Source organism: Acinonyx jubatus, chromosome B2 (genome assembly GCF_027475565.1).
Source record: "Acinonyx jubatus isolate Ajub_Pintada_27869175 chromosome B2, VMU_Ajub_asm_v1.0, whole genome shotgun sequence".
In the NCBI taxonomy this organism is placed as follows: Eukaryota; Metazoa; Chordata; class Mammalia; order Carnivora; family Felidae; genus Acinonyx; species Acinonyx jubatus.
In genome coordinates this window covers 48,600,860-48,619,898 of record NC_069385.1, presented here as the reverse complement: position 1 = coordinate 48,619,898, position 19,039 = coordinate 48,600,860, and the positions used below count along the sequence as shown (strand labels likewise).

At 41.0% G+C, this 19,039-nt stretch overlaps 1 protein-coding gene across 5 annotated transcripts in view; it reads right to left on the bottom strand.

Moving 5' to 3' along the window:
• The window catches only part of HS3ST5 (heparan sulfate-glucosamine 3-sulfotransferase 5), a 262,836-nt gene that overhangs the window by 81,033 nt on the left and 162,764 nt on the right, over positions 1-19,039 (bottom strand). For 4 of the 5 annotated variants that reach the window (XR_008298386.1, XM_015065381.3, XM_053222357.1 and 1 more), the window contains one exon: positions 18,827-18,939. The gene's annotated coding sequence lies outside the window, so the exon portion shown is untranslated. The remainder of the gene's footprint in view (positions 1-18,826; positions 18,940-19,039) is intronic. The other variant, XM_015065382.3, reaches the window with a different exon arrangement.

Below are 19,039 nucleotides of genomic sequence, written 5' to 3'. Positions count from 1 at the left end.
GGGGGTTAACAACCATTCGGATTTGCTAGAAGAAGGCGAGAAAGCTTGCATTCTACAGTTTACAGTGCACTACAAAAAAAAAAAAAAAAAAAAAAAGAAAAAAAAAGACCCACAGGAGGAGGTAATACCTGAGTGTAGGAGGTGTATTCAGTATTACATTAAAACCCTGGAAGAAAGCATTGCCATTTGTGGTCAGATTTATTTATTCCTCATAAGCACGGAGGAAAAAGTACCCAGAAGGGACAATCAAGGTGTCTTCTGTGAATTACACTGGAAAACTTGTGTTAGGGATATTTTCAAAGCTCAAAGTGTTTTGCTTGTTTTTGAAAGTGGAGATTCTAGTGCAACCGGGAAGATAAACATCCTTAACAGGTTTTCATCTTGCATTTTTTACTGTTGTTTTTTTTTTTTTTTAAGCAGAAAACACATATTCTCTTGCCCCTGTAAATTCTAAATGACCATTTTTCAAGTCATTCAAATGAAGGCTGAGGTGGATGGCACGAAGCTCCTAAAAAGGTTGATGATGAGGTATAGGCCTTACAAATTAGCCATGTCGAGGTAGGATTTTTTGGTACGGCTTATTTTGGGTACTATAATTTGACCCACAGAATAGCTACCTGAAACCATGTAATAAAAACCCTTTCCAAAATGGGGTTCCACTGTATTGGTTTTAAGATCAGATGTCAGTGTTCTTTGATCTTTGTTGCTCAGATGTTCTCATTATGTGCGGCAGAATTCAGCAGGTGTTTGGTTGTTTATCCAGTAAAGGGGAAGGTGAGCTGGGATTAAATTGATATGACATAGCTTTGTTTTAGCCCTGCTGAGTCTCACTGAATTTGGAATAATCGTGTTGCTGCAATAGCAATTTTGCTAAGTACAATAGGACACGGAAAGGCTTGGCTCACAAACTAATGGACTGCAGCTACCATCTGTGGGATTGAAACGAAATGCCTCCAAAAGAAATACTCATGAATGTAACCGGCCATCTTGTTGATTAGCTTTCTGGTGGACAGGATTCCAGTCGCCTAAATGAACCAGCACAACCTCTCTCTGGAAGCCAATAAGTAGATGAATAACCATTTGCCCCCGAATAAGCATTTGCCCAATAAATTCCAATATACTCAAAGCCCCTTTGAAAGGAGACTCTTATAATCAAATTATGTAGAATGTAGAAAATTGTATCAACACTTTGCAAACTGTAAATTAAAACAGAAAAACATAAGTTCTTGTGCCAGTATGTATAAGGTCATTCTGTTCCAATTCAACACATTCCGCTCTACTCTTATATCCTACTGTCTGTGGCTGGGTTAATTGTAAGCTGGCAAGTTCAGATTTATGTTGCTTAATTTATTCAGAAGAAAACTTTGGTCTCACTGTCAACATTAGCACACAAGTTTCCACTAAAAAAAATTTTTTTTTTAACGTTTATTTATTTTTGAGACAAAGAGAGACAGAGCATGAACGGGGGAGGGGCAGAGAGAGAGGGAGACACAGAATCGGAAGCAGGCTCCAGGCTCTGAGCCATCAGCCCAGAGCCCGACGCGGGGCTCGAACTCACGGACCATGAGATCGTGACCTGAGCCGAAGTCGGCCGCTTAACCGACTGAGCCACCCAGGCGCCCCACAAGTTTCCATTTTTAAAGAAAAAGAATCGGTCTCTGCAAGTGCCTAATTGTGTTTCTCTCACTATATGTTTCTGCGTGGCACACATCACTCTAAGACTTCATGGACTGTTATTAGCACACCTACAGTCTCTATTTCTTTACTTGGAACTCCAGAATTTTAAGGCTTTTGAAAAAAATTAAAAACTTTTTAATTCTTTTCTTAATGTTTCTTTTGAGAGAAAGAGAGAAAGAGAGAGAGAGCGCACACACGAGCAGGGGAGGGAAAAGAAAGAGGGGGACAGAGGGTCCAAAGCATGGTCTACACTGACAGCAGCAAGCCCAATGGAGGGCTTGAACTCATGAACCGTGAGATCATGACCTAAGCCGAAGTCGGATGGTTAACCAACTGAGCTACCCAGGCGCCCCTAGAATTTTAAGTTTTTAAGGACATCATTCTTCACTAAAGTCCAGTTAAAGTCGACATTTTAGATACTGGAAAAGAATTCTGTTAACTACGTGAGCTAAGGAAAAAATGATTTTTAGAAAGAAGGTAGCACTTGGAACTCCCAAACAACTTACAGATTTACTTTCCTCAACTTTCTTCTCAGAATTTCCATCTTGCAACCCAAGGAAGTCCAGAGACTGAAATGGATTTTTCTGAGACTTGGCCAGGTGAGAAGGGTTAGCACTAGTTCACTTCCTCACCTCTACACACTTTCTTCCTGTGGCCCAACTCCCCAATGCAAGTGCAATCTCAAGTGGCTTGCCCCTTGGTCAGTGGGTCCCCATCTCAGCCAGGAGGGATGTAGGGGCTCAGCATCGTGTGGCCTTTGCTGAGAAGTGCTTTGGCCTGTGTTTTGGATTCGGATTCCAAAACTTCTGCCTTGTTTAGATGTATTGGATCTCAGTATTATCAACTGAATCTGCCTGGGAACCTGCCTCATAATTTCCATGCTCTTTAGTTGGCCCCACATGAGTTCTAGTCTCCCTCAAGCCCTCTCGTTCCATTTTACAAGCAGTAGAAGCCTTGCCTCTGAGCCCCAGCCGATGGTTGAGGTTCTATGCATTTGCTTGCATATTTCCAGTTGCTCTATTTAACGTGTCCATCAAAACTTATTGCCCAATGTCTATGGTAGTGGTAACATGGTGACTCTCATGGCTATCATTCAAATACTGGGATCTGGCTCCTAGTCTAGACTTCCTAAGAGTACTTACAGCTGGTATGTTCCCTCTTGTATGTTCCTTGGTGATGGGGGAGTGCCAGGCCCGGCCCGAGTCTGCCCTGCTTCAGTATAGCTAACTAAACAATGTTCAACAGCCTCCCATGAAGTGACGATAGGTTGGAATACTTACGTATTCTACCGGAATTCTGTTGCACTTCCTAATTTTCTAAATGTTGTCTATCTCTGTATTTTCATTGATATACTCATCCTTCCCACCCACCAGTTGAAAACTCTGTCCTCTCTCCATGGCAGGAATTATCTGATGATCATCTTCATATTCATGTTCCCCACTGGGCGGACTCCCATGACATCATATTGATGGAGACCTCAAGCTTTTGTCCTGGACAATATATTCTGTCTTATCTCATTCTTGGTAATTCTGTGCTCAGCCAGATATGATAGAAGGCCAGTACAAAACGTACGTCATTTTTACCTCTGTTCCTTCTTCTTCTTTTTTAAAGTTTATTTATTTATTTTAGGAGAGAGAAAGAGAGTACGAGTAGGAGAGGGGCACAGGGAGGAGAGAGGGAGAATCCCAAGCAGTCTCTGTTGTCAGTGCAGAGCCTGATTTGAGGCTCAAACTCAGCAACTGTGAGATCATGACCTGAGTGAAATCAAGAGTCAGACACTCAGCTGACTGAGCCACCCAGGCACCCCTCACCTCTGTTTCTTCTATTTCAAGTTTCTACGACCCATTTTCTCCCTGCTTTTTCTTCTATCAGATCCAGGACTCAACTAGAATCAGGCACACTCACTTTATTAATAGCTGCTACTTCCTACTCACGACCATTCTGCAGGCTGGGCGAGATGAGCCATTTTGCCAGTGAGGAAGCTAAGACCTAGAAAGGTCAAGGTTATTTTGCTTTCAGCTGTTCGCTGTTCAGGTCCCAAGAGGGCAACAGTGAGCGGTGGGGAGCTACCTAGGGGACTGAAAGGGACTGAGTGCACACAGGGTCAGGAGGTGCTCAGTGTGAAGTAGAAAGGATCAGAGGGCATTTTAGTTTCTGGGTCAGGCAGCTGGACTGAAGCAAAGGCAAGTCAGCTGCTGGAGGCTTGGATCTTGGACCTTAATCTATTAATGAAGCAGGGTGAGGTGAAGGGCAGGGATGGAAACATATGCATATTAAAGGCTACATCTGGAATGGCTCATCTCTTGGCTGGCTCTGACCTTTTGCAATGGACTAGAGAACTCCATGATCAGTTACTGCTTCCTGCCCTGAGGGAGGAGAAGGGAGTGGCCGGCTGCTTATTTTCTGATCCGCTCTTTTGGGATTCAGGACAAATCATCCAATTGGAACTACTTACAAGTGAAAAGAAAAACCAAAAGAAGGGCAAACTGGTAAAATTTGGATGAGGTGTACCACAGCAAGATGACTTGTAAATGTGACTTGCTTACTACATTTGACTGAAGTGGTTTACAGGGCCCTACAAAATAGGCCACCCTGCCCCACCGCTTGGGCCTCTCTGATTTAGTAGCTATGCCATGCTTCCTCCCTCTGGCCTACTCTATTCTGGGCTACACTGGTCTCCTTTCTGGCGGAAGGCGCGGGTAAGGACACACAAACACTTAGAGAGTTCCTGTCTCAGAGTATTCGCTGCTAAGGCTTCCTCATCCTCAGATGCCCTCCACCCATCTGTGGCCAGGGTTTGCTCCCTGTGGCTCCTGTCAAACATCATCTCGCGTGAAAAGTCTCCCCTGACTGTGATGCCTAAGAACACACCCTCTTCCTCTCACGCCCTTGGTGCCCACACCCACTGAACTTTGCTTCCTCTCACCAAAGGCAAACGTATGCCCTTGTTACATATGTGTTAACTGCCTGCCTCCCTCATCCCCCCCGCTCCCCTAGAATGACAGCTTCTGGAGGACAGGCCATCTGTTTTGTCCACCGTTGTTGACCCAGCACAGAGGAGGGCCTCCAGAGAGAAGCAGGTGCTTAAGAAGTATTTGTTGAATGAATTTATGCTAATTATTTCATGGAATAACATCTCTCTTGCTTAACACTAATAGATTTGACTTGATTTGTTACGCTTTATTTTATTATGATACTAAATTTTAACAATGCTTTATCTTGTGACTTAATAAAGTATCTCCTTCGTCATCTTCTTTCCGATTTTAAGTGGCCCACAGAGAAGTAAATAGGATATAAATATATATAAAGAATAAAGAAAAAAAAAAGAATAGGATTGTAAAGGGAAACTTGTGGTAGCATGGGAAGACAAAATAGTTAGTCTTCTGTTAATCAAGCCAGGGGACTCTCTTCAGCAACCTGAAAAAAAAAAAAAAAAACAAACCCAAAGCAAAAAAGTATACATATACAAACCTACTACTCTTGCGTTCCATTGGGCCATTGTGGAACAATCTGGGTTTGAATCCAGCTCTTACTACTTAGTCGTGGTGTACCTAGGCCAAGTACGTAATTTCTCAGGCTCTGACTTTCCTCTTTGTGAAATGGACCTCATTCTGGTGTCACCTCCCAGGGTTGGCTCTGCTGGTGAGTAAGTGGGAACAGGGTGCTCTGAGGCCCTCAGTCCGGGCCCGGCTCCACGTGCTCAGTCCTGAGAGGGGCCACTCACCCGGGGGGGGGGGACACAGGGATGGGGGTGCCCTTCACGGCCCTGCCACTCCCCAAGCCATCGGCTCCACGAGGCAGCCGGCTCCTCAGCTCTACCCTCAATGCGACAGAGCCCCTGTGAGAAGATGCCGTGTCCATGAAAGGACCCGTTATATCACACACCTGAGTGACCTTATATATTTTTAAAAGGAAAATCTCCCAAACGTGATCCTTTCCAAAGCTCTCTTAAACATGAATCTCAAGTACTAACCTGGGCTTGGGCTTGGGCCTGGTGTGAAATGTGAAGATGAACACACCCCACGTTTATAGATTGAACTGGAAACAGTGCTTCCTCGTAGAGCTCCTACAACCCCCCAACCTAATTTGCTGTGCTTTACCCTGGTGCACCAACAGGGACGGCCTGTGTAAATGAACGAGCGGGGCTGGGTGGACAATACTGTAAATAACAGCCACCAGGAAAAAAAAATCCTGGGGAAAATTAATTTTCAACAGTGGAACAGAGCAGGGAGAACAGCACTGGGCTTTTCCTGCTTGTGATTTATAGCATGTCCCCTCTTAACTCACAATAATGAATCACTGGCTTTTCCTCCCGGAGTTTATCCTTTCTCTGAGTTTGATTCTGCATATATGTACATGCAAGGGCAGGAACTGTTTTTCCATTTGGAATTCCTCTATGGTATGCTTTCATTTCCTACCTCTTTTCCACATTAACAAAAAGTGTTCGAAAGGAACTTAACCCAAGAGAATTTCTTCCCCGCCCTGTTCATTCCTGTTTCTTCAGAATTCACAGCTGAGTTTCATTAAGAGGCAAATTTCTAACAATTCAACGAGGGCATAAGATTTGTATTCTTTTACAGAACATTTCTATGATTCAAAGGTACATGTCAAACCAGTGATGCGAACCCATTAAGAAAAAAAAAATGATCAAAAGTGGTACGTATTTTGTAGTTCTGGTATTTAAGTTGTAAAAATCTGGATTTACCAGGTCTTAGTACAACCGTCTTACTAATGTAGTCATGTGACGTGCTTTTTAATAATATACTCATCTGGAAGGCCATCAACTCTTAGGTAGTTTCCATTTGTTATTTGCACCCTCACTGGCTCAAAGCTAGCCTCTTCTTAAGAGATCTCCTTGTTGCTAAATCTGGTGGTTACGCTCCTCAGTACCCTGCTTATTTCACACCTCCACAGCATCTGACACCTACTTCCCCTTCTTCTGGAAACGTTTTATCCTGCTGGTCATCATGATACCTCCACTCTTCACATTTTCCCACCACCTCTGTGGCTGTTCTTTCTCGGTGTCCCTTGAGGTTCTCCCATCTGTATCTTGTATATGGCTTTTCCTTAGGTCTCTGTTCTCGGTCACTCTCTTCAGCCTGCTTCAGCCACCTGCCCTATGTCTATGGCTGCTGCAATGACCATGTTAGCGACATCTTCATTTAAGCTTTCTCTCCTGAACTCAAAGCTATTTATTCAACACTTACGGGCCTTCGGTATTTAGACAACACAGGCACTTCCATCTTAATATGCCCCAGTGCAGCGCATCTGTCTTCTGCCTCCACCTTCTCCTCCTTCTGCATTGCTTCCTTTGCTCACTACCATGACGATCCATCCCGTTGTCCAAGCGAGGATATGGGTACCGTTCTACATTTCCAAGTGTGATACTTTGTATCACACATCCTCCTGTGGAGACCTGCAGACCACTGTTGCGCACTACCCTGTTCACTGTCTTGACCTCCTAACTGGTCTTCCTGCCCCCTGTTATGTTCCCGTCCGATCCATTCTTCACTGTGCACCAACACTGGTCTTTCTAATATACAAATCTGATCTTGATACTCAAATCGAAAATCTGATAGGACACTCAAAACCTCAATAGCTTCTCATTACCTTCAGGATAATGTCCAAAGTCCAAAGACCGGTTCATATGGCCTTAATGGGCTGGTCCCTCTTGCCTTGTTAGCCGTCCCTCTTTCTTCCTGACACTTTTCCTTTCCTTTTCCCCATACGTAGTCTTATGAGTTCAGTCTTTCTGAAAATCTTTCAGTCCTCTGCCTGGTATGCTCTTGTCCCCGTATATTTATTACTCTTCCCTCACCTGGTCAGCTCCTGTGCCTCCGTCAGCTATCAGTGCAGCGTCACTTCCTCCAGGCTGCCTTCACGGATTGAAGTGCCCTGCTGCGCAATCTCTACTCCGTGAACCTCCCCGTCATGCCTTGTCCTACTGCCCTTTAACTGCCTGAGGACTCGCAAGCCACGTCAGCTTTGTGTGCCCAGGGGCGGTGTCTGACCTGTCTTGTGTAGTACATAACACATAGTAGGTACTCAAACACATTTGTGGAAACATTAATAAAAGAGGGAATAAAATCCAGTTGTCAAGTTCTAATTGATTTTTGAGCATGTCTGCCTATCAGAAAGTATGAACAACAGAAATGTTACTATCTTTAGACAGAAGTTGGAAGAATACCCATCTTAAAATTAAAACAACAACAATACCCAATAGTTCCTGGGTTATCTACTGTGGACGGGCACTGTGAAAAGTGCTTCACGTGTACAGTCATTTTGTTCACACAGTGATCTGTGAGGCAGGAACTATTATCTTCTTCACATTACAGATGAAGAAAATAAGGCGAAGAGAGATAAGCAATTTGGCCAGAGTCAGTTGTCAGAGCCAAGATTATATGAAACCCCCAAAGTCCACTCCCCCCCCACTAAAAAAAAAAACCCATCCAACAAAATAGACAAATGGGTTCAACAAAATGTACTGAATACTTGTTTTGTGTGAAATACCACAAGGGATGCATCCACACAACCCGTGCGCTCCTTACTCCAGTGAAAATAACCAGGGACGTTGAAGAGAGGTACTGTTTTGCATTTGGCTAGTCATTACCATCAGCCTGGCAAGAGATATTCTATATTACATGGAAAAATATGATTGGGCACACCAGAAAACTTTCCAGCTTTTCTGCACCAGATACTGTAATTTCATTATTTAGCATAAAATGTGAATGCTCAGGTTCATTAACAGTCAAATCCAGATGCAAATGCAAATGGAGAAATATAATGGAAAACCAAATAGCATATTCTCATTATCTGCTTTTTGTTAAAATCAATGCCAAAGCTCTCCTCTGTAAACAAGTACTGAATTACAGTATTTTAGGCCTGATACAAACCTAGACATTATTTACTCCAATTCTCTACAATTATTTTTAAGTTTAAGGTCTAAAGGAAAATAACCAGTAAGCATAAGAGATTCCCAGGACTCGGGAAAAGTGGTCAGCAGTATCTATGAAAGCTGAACCTATACCCATCCTGAGACCCAGCTCCTCTACCCCTAGAAATATACCCAATAGAAGTGCTTTTATTTGTCACCAAATGATATATATGATAAGCATTTTTTTTTTTTTTTGTAATACCCCCAACTGCCATCGATCCAATGATCATCAATAGTAGACTGGGCAAATAAAATACGGTATATTTAAGCAATGGAATATACCATGCAGTGATGAAACCAAGGTACAACTACATACAACCATGTGGATGAATCACAAAATTATGAGGAGCAAAAGAAGTTATCATTTTATCATGATTTTTATCGACGCAAATTTCAAAAAACAGTCTAACCTAATCTCTGATGTCAGAAGTAAGAAGAATGGTTACTTAGAGGACACAGCGGTGTTTGTTGAAATGCTGGTGATTTCTGCCTCTCGCTTTGAGTGCTGATTGCACAGGAATGCTCATTCTGGGCCAATCCATTCAGCTGTATACTTATTATTTGTGCATCTTTTTCTGTATACATGTTACACTTCAACAAAAATCACATCCCTTTCCCCCCAAAAAGAAGAAAGCTGGTGCTCTCTTTTACCTATCTCCTCCATTATGAAGAAATTCTCAGGCACAAGTTCTCAGGGAAGAACTCACGAATGTTGTGAATCTTAATTCTGCTAAAACTAACATTTGCTTCAGTCGTGTCAACAAAAATAAATACTTCAATATTGAAAACGTTTGCTAAAGAAACAAATGTGTTTGATGAGAAAACAAAAACCAGTATTTCCTTTGGCAAACATTTGTTGGATTGGAGGTAGCAAATGTAAAACTTCCAAGTTGTTACTGAATTTGCTTAGATGTTTGGTTTACTCAAGATTCAGAATTTTTGTGGAGTTGTATTTTTTAAAAACTGTAGGGATAAAAATAATTGTAATAGAAATAAAAAAGACTGAATGTCTAAAATGCTGCTCTGGCTTTGTCCCAACTACACACAGTTGTGTAATGCCTGGCAAATAATAAGCATTTGAAAAATATTTGCTTTAAGAATAAAAATATAGTACAAGGTGCACTCGTTAGATACTTCTCCTCAATCTTTGTCACATAGAGATACAATGGGTATTTTTTAAATACCTGGTAAACAGGAAATGAACTATATACTTCTTTGCTATTTTAGCAAGCATATAATAGAGAATAATGACTGAAAAAAATAAATATCATAGTGCTAATTATTATATAACAGTGCTGTTTTAATATTATTTATAAGACGCCTGTAAATGATAGAACATCATTAAATGATTTATAGCTTCATAAATCATTTATCTTAAATCATTTATAAGAGAAAGATACTTTATTAAAAAAAACTTGAAAGTCATGAAGACCTTGGAAAAATGAACAAAAAAGTATCCTCCCACCAACTACATTTTAGAGAAAAAATGAAGAGTAGTATCACTCTCCCTGGAAGTAATCATATATTAAATTGGTGTCAAGAAAACCTTAGAAAATATTAGCTTTCAGGAAAAAACACTTACAATTTATATTTTCTACTTTTAAGTAATATATTCTTACTATGACTCTAAAATCTGTCCAAACCCCCATTAACATTTTAAAAGAAAGTTCTCCAGTTCTTACCAAACAGAAATAAATAATACCTGACAACAGCATTAGGGAGCATAAACATAAAATTACCTGTTATTAAAAACTGAGCACATTTTTTCTCAAAGAAATATATTACTCAGCTGTAAAATAGTATGTTTGCCATTCACACTAATGTTTCAACATTATGGTTCAATCTTCTAAAAAGCTGACATGGAAAATAATGGCGTAATAAACTAATTCATCATAATGTGCAAAAGAAACCGCTGGAATAAATTGTAATAACCTTTCAAAAACTAGCAGCTTTTAAAAGTATTAATTTCTACTCCAGATAATTGGAAAGGACACCTGGGTGGGTAGGCAATATTTTTTATGGGATTGCTCTGTCAGGAGCTCAGATTGTCTCTGGACTCAGCAATGATCATTTAGCACTAAATGACAGTGAATCTTGCAAATAGGTCTTCCTAGATGGGGTTTGCCATAAATTACCAAACTCAACTCCCCTCAAGGTCAGCCATATGAGAGGGCAGGTATCAAACGGCCTTCGTGGAGACCCGGAGTGGTCCTCGGGTTTCTCATAAATGGACAATAGTTGTGTTGGCTGCCATAAAATCAACTTAATGGACTGACAACATAAATTACCATCAAACTCTGACGACATTCGTCCCTAGAAGACAGCTGAAGAATGCTTTTATATCAAAGCTGAAGAAAATGGATAACAATATGCTTTGCTCTATACCAGATCATAAATATTTTTAACAATTCTAAGTGGGGAATGAATTAATATTAGAAGCTACGATATGGTTTACTTGAGGCATTAAAAACAGCATCTAAGTAATATTAAAATGGCACTTGCTTTTTGAACTATTATATATCATCGTAACGCAATGGAGTGGGTGTGGGTGTGTGTGTGTGTGTGTGTGTGTGTGTGCGCGCGCGCGCATGCGCGCGTGTGTGTGCGTGTGCGTGCGTGTGTGTGTGTGTTCTAGGTAAGGAGGTTACATTTGCCTGGCACTGGGTATTTCCTTAAATCTAAATAACTACAAAGAGTACTTGATGGCTTTCTGGTTTTATTTTATCTCTGTAGCCCACTCTGGACCCACAGAAAGATAGATTCTTGAGTTCTCCTGCTACCGGGGATAAATCATTAATTCACTTTCTCTATGGCTCAGTTTTTCCATTTGTAAAGTAAAACTGTTAAAGAAGGACATTTTGAAGACACTGGAATTAATCCTGGCAGGAAGGTACTAAATAAACACCAAACTACTGGAGAATCGTATCAATACATTTATGAAAATAATGCACTCTAGACAATCAATTAACAGCTTTTACAAGTCAATGCGGTAAAAAAATATAACAGCAGCTGAACAAGGAAACTGGAATTTTGGGGGCATATTAAACATCACTGGCTGAATGTTCATTACTCATCTAATTATGCTTCCATCTTCTTACTTCAACATAGAGCTACAATTATTCTCCCAGGCATTTTTATAATAGTATTTATTATCTCGTGGAAATCAGGACTTCACTGTAGGTTTGCTAAAAGAAATGCTACAGTAAATAAAAGCAAGATGTTCCTGGAATCCAATGGCACCTGAGACCATGAATATTATGCATAATGTCAATGAACTCTACACACTTTGCAAACTATACAAGTTCCCGAACAGAATGTGAAGTTAGTAAGTTTTGTGTCTGTCTCCCGCATCTGGTCATCACCTCTGTCGTGCCTTCCTTTGCACTATCTCTCGCATTTATTCTTTCCTTCTACCCCACCGTCACTTCTGTCTAGAACCTCATCACCTTAGAACTGAGTTATTGCAGTAGTTTCTCTGCTCCTGTTCTCTTTCTACCAATCCATCCTGCCTACTCCTGCCAAATGAATCTTTTTTAAAGCACTATTTTAATTATATCATTCCTCTGCTCAAAATTGTCAATGAGTCCCCATCCCCTGGGGGCCAGAGGCCGGTCTTTATCTAGAATCAAAGCTTTGGGCTCTCCGGCCTCACTTGCTTTTCTAATCTTGTCTTTTCCAGTTCTCCTGCACAAGCCTGCAGGATAATAAATGCATCTGCTGCTTGGTTACTTTCACCATAGGGCCTGCCTGGTGGGTACCATCCATCCTCTCTGCCTAGCCCGTCGCCTTCCATCTGTGAGGCCTTTTTCACTACTTCAAGCCATAGTTAGCACCTCTAGTCATGAAACTGGAACAGCCTTTTTTTTTTTTTTTGTATTAAAATGATTTATTTCACTGTTGTAATATGGCTGAACTTCAGTTCTCATTGTTTAACGGTTTCCACATCTTTTCTCCCTAATTAATTTGTAAAGCTCTTTAAGGGTAGGGGTGTTTGTGTTCTTATTATCTGCCAATCTCCCTAGCATGGAGTTTATGAAAATAGTTAGCAATCAGTAGACACTTGTTTAATGAATGAACGCAAAAATGCTGCTCTAGGCTTCTTGCAAGATTAGGATGAAAGCTATTCAGTTGTGTTTGTAACTTGTGGTATTCCAGAGCAGTAATTTATGCATGCGAGGCAGTTTTCCCGAACCTAATAAATCTGTTTTAATTTTTAAGTTCTTAGCGAAATTCTGGATTATGAAATATAAGCTGAGCACATGAGATTTATAATGTTGAAATCTGACTTCAGTGTAAACTTGGGCACCATTACGATAAACACAAAGCAGTGCATATTCACAGAATTAATAATAATTTTCTGAAAGCTCCTTACAAACCGAAAGCTCAGTAATTTCTAAACAAAACTAAAATCAGTCTAAGAATAAACTCAGAGGAAAAAAAAAAGATAAGCATGCAGCAGTCCAGAGTCTTTATTTTATGAATCAGAAATATACTTTAGCTTGTCATATTCTGCAGAAAGAATATGGATTTTGGAAATCATCAGGATGGTCCTGCCACTTGCTGGGTGTGCCATCTTGGGTCAGCAACTCAATGTCTTTGAACTTTAAAGTTCTCACAAGGCAAGTGAAAATATTAATATCCAGTTTGCTTCGAAAACCGGAGATGAATGAACCCCTTTGGAGCTGTTAATTAGGTTCATGAATTAAAGGGCACCCTGTGGCACCTACCTCAGTACATGGCACATTAATAAATGGTAGCTACTATTATTGTTTTTGTTTTACGACTTTTTCTTTTTCACTCCTTCCTTCTATTGTTTATGGAGAAAAATGGCTTCCCTAATAGCTAAAAAGCATGAGCATAGGAGTCTAAAACATCTGGGTTTAAACTATGGCACTGCCATTTACTAGTTTACTAATCTGTTTATTAATGAATCTGAGCCCCAATTGTGTAAGAGGATCTATGAAGAAAGCAAAATCTTGCAGGGACATTCTGAAGACTAAAAATGATCTATTTAAAAATGTCTAGCCTAAAACAAGTACTCTGTAACAGCAGGTATTATAATTTTTATGAATCTTCTCTCAGGTACTATTCTGTTCTGTATTAAAGAACCCATGTTCATGAATATTTTTTAAGTAAAAGTAGTAGGAAAAATTTCCTCCTTATATTTCAGTGCTTTGCAGAAAAACATAATGTAGTATTATAAAAATTATTATTATTTTTTCAATGTTTATTTATTTTTGGGACAGAGAGAGACAGAGCATGAACGGGGGAGGGGCAGAGAGAGAGGGAGACACAGAATCGGAAACAGGCTCCAGGCTCCGAGCCATCAGCCCAGAGCCTGACGCGGGGCTCGAACTCACGGACCGCGAGATCGTGACCTGGCTGAAGTCGGACGCTCAACCGACTGCGCCACCCAGGCGCCCCTAAAAATTATTCTTATAAATAATATTTGTGTAGTGACTTAGAGTTTACAAAATACCTTTACGACTTAGGACTATGCTCTAAAAATATTCCCCCGTTTAGCCACTCATTGCTGTATTACTCCAATCATTATTCCGGCAATCCATTCTACCGTCAAGACGTTTAATAATAAACAATAATGAGAAACTACAAATATTAAGAAAGCTACTTAAAAAGTAAGTTAACTGTGTTATCGGCCTAGGTCTTTAGAAATAGTTGACAGTTGAAATTGGTCAGATGAAATTAAGCAATTGATCCCAGATTCTCAATCTCAGCAGTAGAGGCCTCCTCTAGGCAGGCTTTAACAAGCACACTTACAGAGTGGTTTCTTTTCTTTCTTTTTTTTTTTAAGACTACTTATTTTTTTAAATGTTTATTTGAGAGAGAGCAAGCAAGCATGAGTGAGGCACGCAGAGAGAGAGGGAGACAGAGAATCCCAAACAGGCTCCTCACTGTCGGTGCAGAACCTGATGCAGGGCTCAATCTCACAATCTCACATGATCTCACTGTGAGATCATGACCTGAGCCAAAATCAAGAGTCTGACGCTTAACTGATTGAGCCACCCAGGTGCCCCTAAAAGTGGTTTCTTACTTTCTCTTTGACTTCTTGAATATTGTTTAAAGTATCAGCAAGGTTGCTGCTGTCCTTCAGGTTAAAATACAATTAAAAAAAAATCTGGTAGGTGGTTTCTGGAACTTATTATGTAAACAAATGAAAAGACAGTGAGGCGCCTGGCTGGCTCAGTCAATGGAGCATGCAACTTAATCTCAGGGTTGTGAGTTTGAGCCCCATGTTGCATGTGGAGATTACTTAAAAATAAAATCTTTAAAAAAAGAAAAGGACAAATATGGCCAATTTTTGTACATCTAAATACATGGATTAGATCAGATGCTGAGGTTAATGACTTATTAGCTCAGCTAGAATGCAATTAAATGCTAAAGAATGGAAAGCACCTTACAGTTTATAAGACAGGGTTGTTTTTACTAGCATATTAACTTAACTGAAGCACATGCTTAAAACTCATCCAATACATTTACTTCCCTTAACATTTACAAGGTCGAAACCAGACATCCGGCACAACTTGAAGGTGCCATTAATTCCTATGGAAAACGTTTGAAGAGATTGTTTCAAGAAGCAGCAGGCTGGTGCCTATTAAGGCCCCTAGGTACACACAAACTTTTAGAACCATGTGTTTAAGGACAGCATTACTCTTGATCCTTCCAATGAGTAGCTTGCCACACAATTATTCCTTGTACAAGGTACAAGCTCCATAGGCACAGTCCTCATTTACACTGTTTTATCCTAAATCCAGTCCTTGGCTTTAGTGATTATGGCCATTATATCTACATTTTAAAACATGATGCAACATACTTATGAGTAACTGCCACTTAGTAACTGATGCCTGCACAGCATTGGATCGATATCCGTACTAGAGCAGTCTTTTCTAGATCCGCTTCCAAAATCCCACACAGGCATGGCATTTGCTTGGTTTTGGCCTTTGCTGTCTTTCATTGACTCTCCCTCCCTTCTATTACCTGCTAGGGGTATCAAACCCTTTGGGGGCTTCTAAACTGTTTCAGTGTTTATTTTTTCCAAACCCATTAACTATAACTTAATGTTTATAGCATCGATGATAATTCCAAAGCTATTTCACAAATAAAACGTTTTGATCTTCAGGGGCACCTGGGTGGCTCAGTCGGTTAAGCTTCTGACTTTGGCCTCAAGTCACGATCTCACGGTTCACGGGTGCAAGCCCCGTGTCGGGCTCTGTGCTGACAGCTCAGAGCCTGGAGCCTGCTTCGGATTCTGTGTCTCCCTCTCTCTGACCGTCCCCCGTTCATACTCTGTCTCCCTCTGTCTCTCAAAAATGAATAAACGTGTACAAGATAAATAAATAAATAAATTTTAAAATATTTTGATCCTCATAATAACATCACATGAGATGAGAAAACCAAGGCATGAGGAGATTATCAGACATGCCTGAGTCACTTGTTTTGACAGAGTTCCTCCTTCCTGACTGAATGGAGGCTCAATCCGTCCCCGTTAACTGCCTCGTCATTTGCTGGTCTTTGGATTAGACTTGTGATAGAAATGCTTTTTCACCAGTTGTGTGATTTTTACTTTTTCATTTTTTTAAGTTTATTTATTTATTTTGACAGAGAGAGGGAAAGAGAGAGCGAGCGAGCATGGGTGCAAGCAGAGGAGGGGCAGAGAGGAGGGGCAGAGAGAGAATCCCAGGCAGGCTCTGTGCTGTCAAGCGCAGAGCCCGATGCGGGGCTCGAACCCACGAACTGTGAGATCATGACCTCAGCCAAGATCAAGAGTCAGGCACGCTTCATAGACTGAGACACCCGGGGGCCCTTGTGTCAAGGTTTTTAAGTATATCGGTTAAACCCTGAAGTTCAGCTTCCTTGTCGGTAAGTGCAGGATAATAATACCTATTTCGCAGGGTTACTTTGATGATGAAATGAAATGGTTTATGTGAATTAAAGAACTTAGAATAAGGTAAGTATGTTCAAAAACGTTAGTCTTTCCAATCCCATCTCTTGGGAAGTCTTCACCTAAAGGTAGTTCTTTCAGGTATACAGAGGATCTCTAAAGTTATTCTGTAATTCAGTGGTGGGCCGGGAGAGCAGAGTATATTTAACGTATCAGTAACAACATTGCATTGAACCAAGGATTTATCCATCATCTACTATATCCCAGCTCAGTACTAAGTGCTACAGATGCACAAACGGACTGGCTGCAGCTAATGTTGGCAGCGACACGAACCAGACTTGATGATTTCCTAGAAAATAAAGATATTCCAAGAGGGACTGGTCTGCCAAGTTTAACGGACTTCTTGAAAATTCTCCCAAATAACTTCAAATAGAATAAAATGATTTGAAAACTTCTACTTTTTATACTTTCCTCTTGAATGGCACGTTCTGCCAAACCCCAAAGTGTCATTTTTGTAGAGAGTGGTACTGTATCCAGACCATATTATGACAGGGGGCGAGGAAGGAAATGTGGAAGAACCAATCTCAAGGGGACCTAGGAATGTAAGTTTTACAAACGTGCGAGGTGTTACCACTTTGTTTCTATGACTCAAGTCACATAGGTTAAAAACCCTGTGGCAAAACTACCCATTTGGTATTTTCTCTACCCTTCTCCTGCAGTGCCTGGGAAAAGAAATACTTGCTGAGCTGAATTTCAGCCTCTAAGTCAAACTAAACAGACAAAAAAAAAAAAAAAAAAAAATGCAATTACCATCCCACCGCATTTGGATTAGCCCATAAGAAAAGTATTTACAGTCAACTAAAACTTTTCACGTTGAGACGATCTTTCAAGGTCACGTCTAGTGAAATCTCAGCATAATTTGGTTTAAACTCTACATTTCATTTTTAGCAGCAGTAACTAGGGTGTGAGGCAACGTGCAATGTGTGAAAATGCGCAGAGTGAAATAGCCCAGGATTTAAGGTCAGACATATTGGTTGTCATTCTCCCTCTTCTTGTGATTTTAGGCAATGGCCTGATGTCTCAGGGCCATGGATTTCCTCTTTTTAGAATGGGAATGATGTGCTATTATAACATTATTGAAAAAATTAATTGAGATGGACTATTCCATGTATACACAGTAATACACAGGTTAACAGTTTTTGAGTGTGATTCAATATGATTACACTATTCTAAGCACTTTTTCTTTTGCTGATTTAAGCTTTACCATAACTCAAGGGGATGGATCTATTATCATACCCATTCTAGAGATAAGGAAATTAAGGCGCAGAAACCTTGCCATGGTTGGGGTGCCTGGGTGGCTCAGTCAGTTAAGCATCCGACTTCTACTCCGGTCATGATCTCATGGTTCTTGAGTTTGAGCCCCGTATCGGGCTCTCTGCTGTCAACACGGAGCCTGCTTTGGATCCTCTCTTTCCCTCTCTCTCTGCCTCTCCCCCACTTACTCTCTCTCTCTCTCTCTCTCTCTCTCTCTCTCTCTCTCTCTCTTTCAGAAATAAACATTTAAAAAACAGAACCCTTGCCATGGTCAGTTACTAGCTGGCTGAGCAGGAACTCAAACTCAAACTCTGGCAGTCTAGCTCCAGAGTCTGTGTTCTTAACCATCTCGCTTTGTCCCCTTGTTTGTCATGGCAGCTCATGACATGCCCACTTCTCCTCACCCTGGATTCTGGTAAAAAAAAAAAAAAAAAACAACAGTTCCCACCTTTCCGGAAGTAAATAGGCACACTGAGGACACAGGGCACACACATCAGGAGAGACAAAGTAATACACGGTAGAAGCTGTCGAATGTCAGAGAGGGGGTATAACCCCAAGTTCTATGGCAGTTTGGAAGGAAGGACTTAATTGGGATGGAAAATCAGCACAATTTTGTAATGGAGGTGAAGGTTGACTTAGGTCTTGGAGGAAAACCAGAACTGAAACCAGCAAGGAGGATTTGGGGAAGGTATTTCAGATAATCAGAAGGCTTTCTGTGTTTGGGCAATAAGGCTCGGTGTCAGTGGGGAAGGTTTCTCTACAGGAATTCTGAGACTGGGGAACAGGAGGCAGTTTAAAGTCATTTTGTAGAACGTTTGAAAAGCCGGGAGAGGGGGGAGGATCTCCTGTGGGAGAGCCACCAAGGGTGTCTGGGTGCACATGCGTGGTGTCACTCCAAGTAGTGCTTTCAAAAGGCTGAGGAGATGGCAGATGGGTAACACACGGGGTAGGGGTATGGAAAGTTCGAGAACGGAGAGCACAGAAGTCTTCAGCGCACATACCTACATTCAGACACTTCTCAATGATCCAGCGATGCTTATCTGGTTGGTGGACATTCCATGGTGTCTTCTCACCTACTGTCTGTCCTTTTGGCTTGTTCCCTGCTTGATGGCACCTGGGGGTGGAGACACAGACGAGTGATTTCCCAGTTAGTCTTTTATTTTGTCGTAGTGTTTGTTTGTTTGTTTAATTTCTGCTCCTTAGTAGCTGTGGTT